This window comes from Erinaceus europaeus, chromosome X (assembly GCF_950295315.1).
Source record: "Erinaceus europaeus chromosome X, mEriEur2.1, whole genome shotgun sequence".
In the NCBI taxonomy this organism is placed as follows: Eukaryota; Metazoa; Chordata; class Mammalia; order Eulipotyphla; family Erinaceidae; genus Erinaceus; species Erinaceus europaeus.
The window spans coordinates 96,368,891-96,379,301 of record NC_080185.1 but is presented as its reverse complement, the minus strand read 5'-3'; the positions used below and the strand labels follow the sequence as shown (position 1 = coordinate 96,379,301).

Here is a 10,411-nt window from a genome sequence, read left to right as displayed (position 1 = left end):
ATTGACTTGTGTCTAAGTAATTTAATTAAAGGGTTTACCGTGGTGGAAGTTAACAGTTTTTTCAATCCCTGAGTTGGAGCTCAGTGGTGTAAAAGCCTCTTTTTTTTTTCTTCCCTGTAGGCTATGGGAGCCTGAGGGCTTTTAAACTGTCAATAGGCTTCTTAGCTTAATCACTGACTCCTGACCAAGAGATAAAGCAGGGTGTGGCAGAGATAATCCAGTGGTTATGCAAAGAGACTTTCACAGCCCCTCAGCTATGCCACCGAGGTATAGGTCTTCTCCTGAGTTTCCCGGTTAGATCTCTGTGCCCTGGTGTCCCTCCCTGTTGCTGCTCCAGAGTCTGAGGGTAGTAGCAATGGAGACTCAGAGTTGCACTTGGTGAGTCTCTGGGGAGTCCTTTCCTCCCTTCAGCTGTCCCCTTGTTGGTGGAGCAGACTGGAGGTGGTGTCTCCACTGATAAACTGTTGAACTGTTAGCAGTCACTTAATCTCTCCTTAGGCCCCTCTCTCCTCTCTGTCACCAGCCACGCGTTTGTACTCACGGGTGTTTTACTGGGTTCCTGTGGTCATTCTAGTCCTGTCTTGTTTCGGTCCGGGTGGTCTCCTTTGGTATTCCTAGTTGATCCGGGAGAGGAGAGGAGAAGAGAGGAGGGGAGGGGAGGGGAGGGGAGAGGAGAGGAGAGGAGAGGAGAGGAGAGGAGAGGAGAGAGGAGAGGAGAGAAAGCGATCTGCCGCTCGTTGCTCCGCCTCCCCAGGGCTTGTTTTCTAAAGGAGGTGGGAGGGAATGAGGAAACCACCCAAATGGAAGTTAGATCTCTCTAGACTAGATATAGTTTTATAATCATTTTGTTTGATGTAAAAGATAGCCCTCAGGAAGCCTCGGCTGATGGCTACACCCTCCTGAAGTCTCCAGTGACAATATACCAGGGTGTGGTCTTTGTGACCAATAGAATTTTGAAGAAGTGATACCATAAGATTCCAAAACTAGGTTCTCACAAACACCTTGGCTTCCACTCCACTGGTCACTTGTTCACCAAGGGGAGCCCACTGGCCTCTAGCCCCTGTGGTGAACATTTGATGGCCATGCTGGTGGACCATCTTAGAAACAGACCATCCCCACCAGTTAAGTCTTGAGATGAGTGACTACAACCTTGGCTAACATCTTCACTACATTTCAGCATTGAAGCCAGAACCACTCAGCCACCGCAGTTCCAGATACCTGACCTTCTAAAACTGTGAGATTCTAGGTGTTTATTCTTTTAAGCTGTTAAGTCTGTGGTTCGTGTGTGTGTGAGTGTGTGTGTGAATGGAATCATAACACTGTTTTAAATAATTAAAAAACTGAATATTAACAACAACAACAACAAAATCTTATAAGAAGGTAAGCCACCAAGGAGGTAGGTACACGGCTAGTGCTGGACTTCCAGACAGGAAATCCTGAGTGTAATCCCCAGCATCGTGGGTGTCAGAGTGATACTCTGGTTCTCTTTCACTATATATACTACTTTTTTTTTTTTTTTTTATGAAGGTAACAAGGTGGGGGAGATAGAATGATGGTTGGGCAAAAAGACTTTAATGCCTGGGGGGCAGGTGGTGGTGCACCTGGTTAAGCACACATATTACAGTGCGCAAGAACCTGTGTTCAAGCCCCTGGTCCCCTAAGGACAAAAAAAAAAGAACTGCAAATAAATCTTCAGTGACATTCATTCAGTCACCTCATAATTAACGTTAACATTGGTGTTGTGACACCACTCTTGACCTCAAGCAAGCACACAAGCAGGGTACTTCACTAGCAGAATAGGTTTACCCAGAAACAACAATGACAAAAGCCACCAAGAGCTCCTGCTGAAACCCTTGGGCATTTCCTCAGAACAAAAGAAACTTTCTTATATAAAGTTGAGAGGGCTGTTATAAGCAAAGAGTCCATTGGAAGATACTGCGAGGTGGAAGTGTGGAGGTTTTTCATTGGTTGAGTCATGGCAAGTTCTCATTGGCTGAGCTGTTGCTGAGCAAGGTGTAGGCACCTCCTACTTTTCTCCTGCAGCATCCCTTCTTATGGGAGATGTAAAGCATGTCTCCTCTGGCTGGATTCCCTAGTGTGCTAGCTGCAGAGTGCGCGTGTGTGGACTCTCTTCTTACAGCCCCCTGACCTCCCTGAAATGCAGTTTCATTATGTTAATTGTCACACTGCCCAATAGCATAAAGCGCAGAGGTCATTATGTTGCTATTAAGAGCCAGAATTTTATGCAGCAAAGTAGGGAGGTGCAAAGACAAAAAAAAAAAAAAAAAGAAAGAAAGAAAATCCAAAGAATTTAGTACAATCCTCTCATTTTCATTTCAGCAGTATAACTCATAATTTAGTTTCTTTTCCATATATATATATATATATATATATATATATATATATATATATATATATCTTCCCTGGCTGCAAGCACTGGAAAGTCAACATAATAGCAGCGAATACCCGACATGTAGGCTGCAGTGACTAAATATAATTTAAAACAAACAAACATGCAAGGCTCCTTACGAAAATGGTTCCTTTTCAGTTCTGAGAATGAAAATGTAAAAGATAAAGCTGGAATGTTTCTAGCCTTGCTAGAAACGAAGAACTAAAGGATTGGATCATGGGCTAAAGAACCTATTTTTAAAGGGATTTTCACTGGTCCCACAAAGATAGGACAATTACAGCATCAAAAAGCATTATACTGTAAAAAATTAATCCCCAATAAAGAAATAACATTTTAAAAAGCATTATAACTTCAAAACAGTGTATATATTTATATATCAAATATTCCAAAAAACAGTGTTCTTAATGCTACTTAAGAAGAAACAAAAGCTCCTGGATCATTTGGGGGAGGTTGCTAGGATACCAGCTCATTAATCATAAAATTGGCAAATAAAGGGAAAAATGTAAACACCCTGCCTGATGATATTTCAAACCATCCAGAATAGATGGGAATGTTCTTCATTGTAAAGGAATTCAGGGGGGCAGAAGATAGCTCAGCAGAGACAGCCTGTATCTTGCCAAGCACACAGCCCAGGTTTCAACCCCAGCACCACTTGGGAGTGTCAGGGCACAGGAGAAGCTACACTGCTATAGTCTCTCTCTCTCTCTTTCTGTCTCTCTGAAATAAAAAGAAGAAAGCAAGTTGGAAGTAGTGAAATCATAATTGTACAAGACCCTGGTGCCACAAAGACAGGAAGGAAGAAAGAAAAGGAGGGAGGAGAGGGAGAAGGGATGGAAGAGGGAAGGGAGAAAGGGAGCGAGAAAAAAAAAAAATCAAAATCTGGGGGTAGAAAAACCAGAACTGGAAGGTCATCATTCCATGAAAGAGTGGTCTGTGTTATGGAGAGGCCTGGACAACTTGATCTAAGTGCTTGGTGGGCGACTCCATGGTTGTAGAATGCGTGGACAATCCTCAAGTTGTTCTTGTTTTTTTGTGTGCTCATCATGCTAAACAGTATCAACCTCTGATGATTGCAGACAAACACGATCATTCTGACAACACAGGGTTTTTACTTGGAAACAAATGACAGAAGTGGGCAGGTTAGAGATTATTGATGCTGAGACCCACCTGTACTTCCTGAACCCAAGGAACCCACCCGCCTCTGTAACCTCTGGAGGGTCTCCAACAGCACCGTTTCTTTGGGAGGTGCAATATAGTTTGGGTTCTATACAAACTAAACTGTTCAGTGCCAGGTGGTGGTGCACTTGGTTAAGCACATACATTACAGTGCACAAGGACCCAGGTTCAAGCCCTTGGTCACCACCTGCAGGGGGAAAGCGTCATGAGTGATGAAGCAGGGCTGTCTCTTTCCCTCTCAACCTCTCCCTCCCTTCTCAATTTCTCTCTTGTCTCTATCTAATAAATAAATCAAATAAAAATAAAATAAAATAAAAAACTGAACTCTTCAAGGATTGGCTGTCTTTTTCTGGCCCTTCAAACTAGTTTAAATAAGGTTCTGAATAATGGTCATGTCACAATTCAATAATCTCACCACAGTTTTAAAATTGCACCTCAAATTAAAAAAAAAAAACCAAGAGGACCTAGTGGAGGTTGAATTGTTATGTGGAAAACTGAGAAGTGTTACGCATGTACAAACTTTTGGATTTTACTATTGACTGTAAACCATTAATCTCCCAATAAATAGATTTCAAAAGAAAAAAAAAGGGAGTCGGGCGGTAGCACAGTGGGTTAAGCACAGGTGGTGCAAAGCACAAGGCCCAGTCCTCTCTCCCCCACCCCGTCCCGTGCCGCCCCCCACCACCTGCAGGGGAGTCGCTTTACAAGCCGTGAAGCAGGTCTGCAGGTGTCTATCTTTCTCTCCCCCCTCTGTCTTCTCTTCCTCTCTCCATTTCTCTCTGTCCTATCTAACAACAATGACATCAATAACAATAGTAATAATAACTACAACAATAAAACAACAAGGGCAACAAAAGGGAATAAATAAAAATTTAAAAAAAGGAAAACCGCAGTGATACATCACTCCATAGTCACTTGGTGGATAGCTGTCAAACAAATAATGAATGTTGACGAGGATGTGGAAAAGTCAGGCTCTCATAAACTGCTGTGCCGAAGGTGAAATGATGTCATCACCTTGCCAAAGAGCTGGCAGTTTCTCAGAGTTTAAATATGGAGTTGTCAAATGACCCAAAACATCTAGTCACAGGTTATGACCAAGAAAAATGAAAAGATACTTTTCATTATTCATACTAGGTCCACAGTTGGCACAGCCCTAATGTCCATCACCCGTTGAGCTGATGAAATGAGGCTAGATGGTGCAATGGAATCATATCTGCAAGAGGAATGAAGTACTGTGACCTGCTGTAACTTGAGTAACACTTGAAAACATTATGGAAATGGGAGATTCAGTCACAAAAGACCCCATATGGGGGTTGTATTGTTATGTGGAAATGTACAAACTATTGTATTTTAAGGTCAACTGTAAACCATTAATCCCCCAATAAAGAAAAAAATTTAAAAGACCCCATATTATGATCTCATTTATAAGAGAGGTCTGTCACAAATTTTTAAAAGTATATATAAAAAAACAAAAATGTAGATTCAGTGATTCCCCGGGGATGAGAGTTTTGGGCAGATGAATTCTGGAGAATGACTTAAAGGATATGAGGTTTCCATAAAACAAAGCTACTCAGTGCTCTGTTAAAAAAAAAAAAAAGGCGTAAATAGCATAATGGTTATGCAAAGAGTCTCTCATGCCTGAGGCTCCAAAGTCCCCCCCACCCCCACAGCACCAGAGGTAAGCAGTGTGCTGGTTAAAAAATAATGATGAAAATGTCTTAACATCAATTGTGATAATGGTACACAACTTTTTAAATATTAAAAACCATTAAAGTGTACGCTTAAAAAACAAAACCCACCCTGCTGCTTCTCAGTGAGGTATCATAGGAAGTGCACAAGCACCCTATGAAATATCCTTGCCCTGAAAAAGTAGCATGATGGTTCTACAAAAGATTTTCATGCCTGAGACTCTGAGGTCTCAGGTTCAGTCCCCAGCACCACCATAAACCACAGCTGAACAATGTCTTTCTCTCTGTGTCTCTCTTTCATTAAAAAATAAATAAGCAAAAATCTTTAAAGAGAAAGGAAGGAAGGAAGGAAGGATGGAAGGGAGGGAGGAAGGAAGGAAGGAAGGAAGGAAGGAAGGAAGGAAGGAAGGAAAGAAAGAAGGAAGAAAAGGAGAGAAAAGATAAGATCTCTTCCCTAGGGCCAGATGGCAAACACCTGGTTTGAACGCACATGTTACCATGCACAAGGACTTGGGTTCTTGGGTTCTCCGCCTCCAGGGAGGAAGCTTCATGAGTAGTAAAGCAGTGCTGCAGGTGTCTCTCTTTCTCTCCCTCACCCCCGCTCCCCCCAAAAAATTCTCTCTGTCCTATCAAGTAAAAAAAAAAAAAGTGTTGGGACTGGTGGATTTGTAATGTAGGCACCAAGCCCCAGTGCTAGCAATGGTGGCAATTAAAAGGAAGAAAGCAAAAGAAAAGGTAAAATTCCCACTGTCCCAGCCCCCAGTTGAATCTGAGGCTAACCAGGCCTCCAGGCCTAACAACCAGCTTACAAAGCACAAAGGAGACAGAGGAACGTGTTAAACGATACCAACAGGATAGAGCCAGACAAATTTAGAATATAGGGCATGCTACAGGCCAAATAAAATGGGCTCTTCTGTGCATTAATGATATAAAAGAGAAAGGGAAGGGAGATGAAAGGGCTCTCAAATGACACAGCGGCCAAGTAAATAGCTCAAGCTGGTAGAACTCAGAGAGTGATGGCAGAGGCTTCTAGTTCAATACCTGGCACTGCATGTACTGGAGGGGCAGTCTGGCATATCTCTTTCTCTTTCTCTTTCTCTCTCATTCATGTGACATTATCTCCTATGAAATAAATTTTTGAGGATTTAGAAAATAAAATTAAATAGATGTAAGAGACATAATAACTAAAGCAATACGTGGACATTGCTTAGGTCTTTACCCTGAGCAAAGTTTGCCATCCCAGAATATGTTCCTTGGACTTAGTGATTATTTTGAGCTTCCCTCCACCAGGGCTTCACTAGGGCTTCGTGCTGTCACAATTCTACCCTTTTGGCAGACTTCTTTAACATAGCAGGTAAGAGACAGCAAGAAGAGCGCCATCAAGAACTGCTGCACTGCTGATGAGGCTTTACCTGTGCAGGTGCTCCTATATGGTGGCCAGGGGCTCGAACCCAGGTCTTGGTACATGGTAAAGTGTGCATTCTACTGGGTGAGCCATCTCCCGGTCGTCTAGAACTGGTTTTTTTTTTGTTGTTGTTGTTCTGTTTTTTGAAATAGCTGTCATAGCAAATGTCCTATAAACCAAGTTTAAGTTACCCAGTTACCCTATTCATAATAGGCATTTACATTTATAAGGAAACCTCCTTTTTTTTCTTTCTTTTTTTTTGCCTCCAGGGTTAACACTGGGTGAGCGTGCCTACGCTATGAATCCGCTGTTCCTAGAGGCCATTTTTTCCCCTTTTGTTGCCCTTGTTGTTCATTGTTGCTATTGTTATTATTGTTGTTTACTGCTGTCATTGTTGTTGGATAGGACAGAGAGAAATCAAGAGAGGAGGGGAAAAAGATAGACACCTGAAGACCTGCTTCACTGCTTGTGAAGCGACCCCTCCTACAGGTGGGGAGCCGAGGACTTGAACTGGGATCCTTAACCCGGTCCTTGTGCTTTGTGCCATGTGTGCTTAACACGCTGTGCTACCTCCTGGCCCCCTAATTTTTTTTTTAACCAGAGCACTGCTCGGCTTTGAATCATGGTGGTGTGAGAGATTGAACGTGAGACTTTAGAGCCTCAGGCATGAGAGTCTCTTTGCATAATTATTATGCTATCGACCTCTGCCCTTCTTTAAAATTTTTATTTATTTATTGGCTAGAGATAGAGAGAAATTGAAAGGGGAGGGGGAGAGATAGGGAGAGAGACATAAAAACACCTGCAGCACTACTTCACCACTTGTGAAGCCTTTTCCCCTGCAGGTGGGGACCAGGGGGTTGAACCTGGGTCCTTGTGCATTGTAATGTATGTGCTTGACCAGGTGTGCCACTGCCTGGTCCCACCTCCATCATTTTTTGTTTCGCCTCCAGGGTTATCGCTGGGGCTTGGTGCCTGCACTAGGAATCCACTGCTCCCAGAGGCCATCTTTTTTCTTTTCTTTTTTACCAGAGCACTGCTCAGCTCTGGCTTGTGGTGGTACTGGGGACGGGGTCGGGGTGGGGGGTTGAACTCGGGACCTGGGAACCTCAGGCATGAGAGTCTCCTTGCATAACCATTATACTATCTACCCTTGCCCCATCTTTTGTCTATTGTTGCTGTTATTGTTGTTGGATAGGATAGAGAGAAATTGACAGAGGAGGGAAAGACAGAGAGGAGAAGAGATAGACACCTGCAGACCTGCTTCACTGCTTGCGAGGTGAGGAGCCAGGGGCTCAAACTGGGATCCTTGAGCAAGTCCTTGTGCTTCGCACTGTGTGCTTAACCCGGTGCACTACCGCCCACCCCCCACTCCCACCTCCATTCTTAAGGATGTCTCACTTTTCCCCAAGAAGTAGGGGATGACTAAATTTCTAGAAATTCTTATTAATAGAGAAAACAGTACGGGGGAAAACAGTGGGGGGTGGTACACCTGGTTGAGCACACATGTTACAATGTGCAAGGACCTGGGTTCAAGACCCCGGTTCCCACCTGCAGGGGGAGAGCTTCACAAGTGGTGAAGCAGTGCTGCAGGTGTGTCTCTGCTTCTCTCCCTCTCTACCCTTCCTCTCAATTTCTGGCTGTTTCTATCCAATAAATAGAGATTAAAAAGAAAGAGAGACAGGGGGAGAGAGGGAGAGAGAGAAAGCTGGAACTAAACCATATATAACAGCCACACTGTGCTTACCATGCCATTCCTAGTAACCTGTTGTAATTCTTCTCTCCCCCAACATCATTTATTTTTAGCTGAAGATGTCTCTGAAGGAGCAGGTCTGGACTGTTGGGGTAATTACTTTTCCCTAGTCTCTCTTATACTGTTTAACTCATTACTCCTCCTGCCAATCTGTCTCTTAGTATAAGGGGATATCTCGGCCATGTCCCTGCAAGGGTTGATGGAAAATTTGTCTTTCCTCCTCTACAGTTTAAGCTATGCAAGTATAAAAAGCTATTTGAAGGGGCTGGATGCAGCACGCCCAGTAGAGCACAGATAATACCATGCATGAAGACCCTGGTTCAAGTCCCAGGTCCCCACCTGTAGGGAGGTAGCTTCACACACAGTGGAACAGTGCTGCAGGTGTCTCTTTAATGCCCCACCTTCTTTCTCTGTCTCTAGCAAAAAAGTGGAAGAAGGGGGGGGGGGCAGGTGGCACACCTGGTTGGGAGTACATATTACCGTGGTCCAGGAGGTGGTGCAGTGAAAAAGCTTTGGACTCTCAAGCATGAGGTCCTGAGTTTGATCCCTGGCAGGATATGTGCCAGAGTGATGTCTGGTTCTTTCTCTCGCTTCCTATCTTTCTCATAAATAAATAAAATCTTTAAAAAGAAAGAAAGGGAGTACATATTAGAAGTGCAAGGACCCAGGTTTGGTGGTCTGGGAGGTGGTGCAGCAGATAAGGTGCTGGACTCTCAAGCATGAGGTCCTGAGTTCAATCCCCTCGTTATCTCCCCCCTCAATGTTTCTCTGTCCTATCAAAAGCAAAATAGAAAGAAAAGAAAAAAGGGGGGAGCATGGCCACCAGGAAGCGGTGGATTCATAGTGCCAGCACTGAGCCCCAGCGATAATCCTGGTGGCAAAATAAAAATAAGAGGGTCGGGGGCCAGACGGAAGAACATCCGGTTAAGCACACATAGTGCAAAGCGCAAGGATGGGGCAAGGATCCCAGTTTGAGCCCTTGGCTCCCCACCTGCAGGGGGTTCACTCCACAAACTGTGAAGCAGGTCTGCACGTGTCTATTTATTTTTAATTTTTATATTTATTTATTTTCCCTTTTGTTGCCCTTGTTGTTTTATTGTTGTAGTTAGTATTGTTGTTGTTATTGATGTCGTCGTTGTTAGATAAAACAGAGAGAAATGGAGAGAGGAGGGGAAGACAGAGGGGGGAGAGAAAGACAGACACCTGCAGACCTGCTTCACTGTCTGTGAAGCGACTCCCCTGCAGGTGGGGAGCCAGGGACTTGAACCGGGATCCTTAAGTAGGTCCTTGCGATTAGCGAGCGCCACCTGTGCTTAACCTGCTGCGCTACTGCCCGACTCCCTGGTGTCTATTTTTCTCTCTTCCTCTCTGTCTTCGTCTACTCTGTCAATTTCTCTGTGTCCTATCCAACAACAACAACAATAAGAGCAACAACAATGGAAAAAAGATGGCCGCCAGGAGCAGTGAATGTGTCGTGCAGTACTGAGCTCCAGCGATAAACCTGAAGGCAAAAAAAAAAAAAAAAAGAGGAGGTGGAGGAGAGGAGAGAAGCAGGTGTGAGATGAGTGGGTAGAGAGAGAGAGAAATAACCACCTAAAACAAGTCATCATGCAGGCATTGATAACCTTGGTACGATAAATACACCATTTTTTGAGACTATCAGGAAAATTGAACACACACACACACACACACAGAGTATTAAATGACATTGAGAAGTCGATGTTAATTGTATTAGGTGTTGTAAAGGAGCAGAAATCTGCCCATCCCCAAAGTGTATCATTGGCAAAAGGGTTACTCTCCTAGGAGGGCCCCAGAAGCAGAATGTAGGTTAGCGCTGACATGAAGGCTTCCAGAAAGGATCTGGGTTGGGAGGGGGGAGGGGGGCTGAGCTTAAGTTTTTCAGCACATTATTTTGACACCTATTTTTAAATTTTTATTTATAAAATGGAAATATTGACAAGACCATAGGATAAGAGGGGTAC

The 10,411-nt window shown here is 43.8% G+C and overlaps 1 long non-coding RNA gene across 1 annotated transcript; it reads left to right on the top strand.

The window, feature by feature from the left end:
- Positions 1–1,027: 1,027 nt before the first annotated feature.
- On the top strand, positions 1,028–4,994 carry LOC132535728 (uncharacterized). The gene is made up of 2 exons (XR_009547449.1): positions 1,028–1,234; positions 4,721–4,994. It is a non-coding gene; the product is annotated as an uncharacterized LOC132535728 (long non-coding RNA).
- The last annotated feature ends 5,417 nt before the right edge of the window (positions 4,995–10,411 follow it).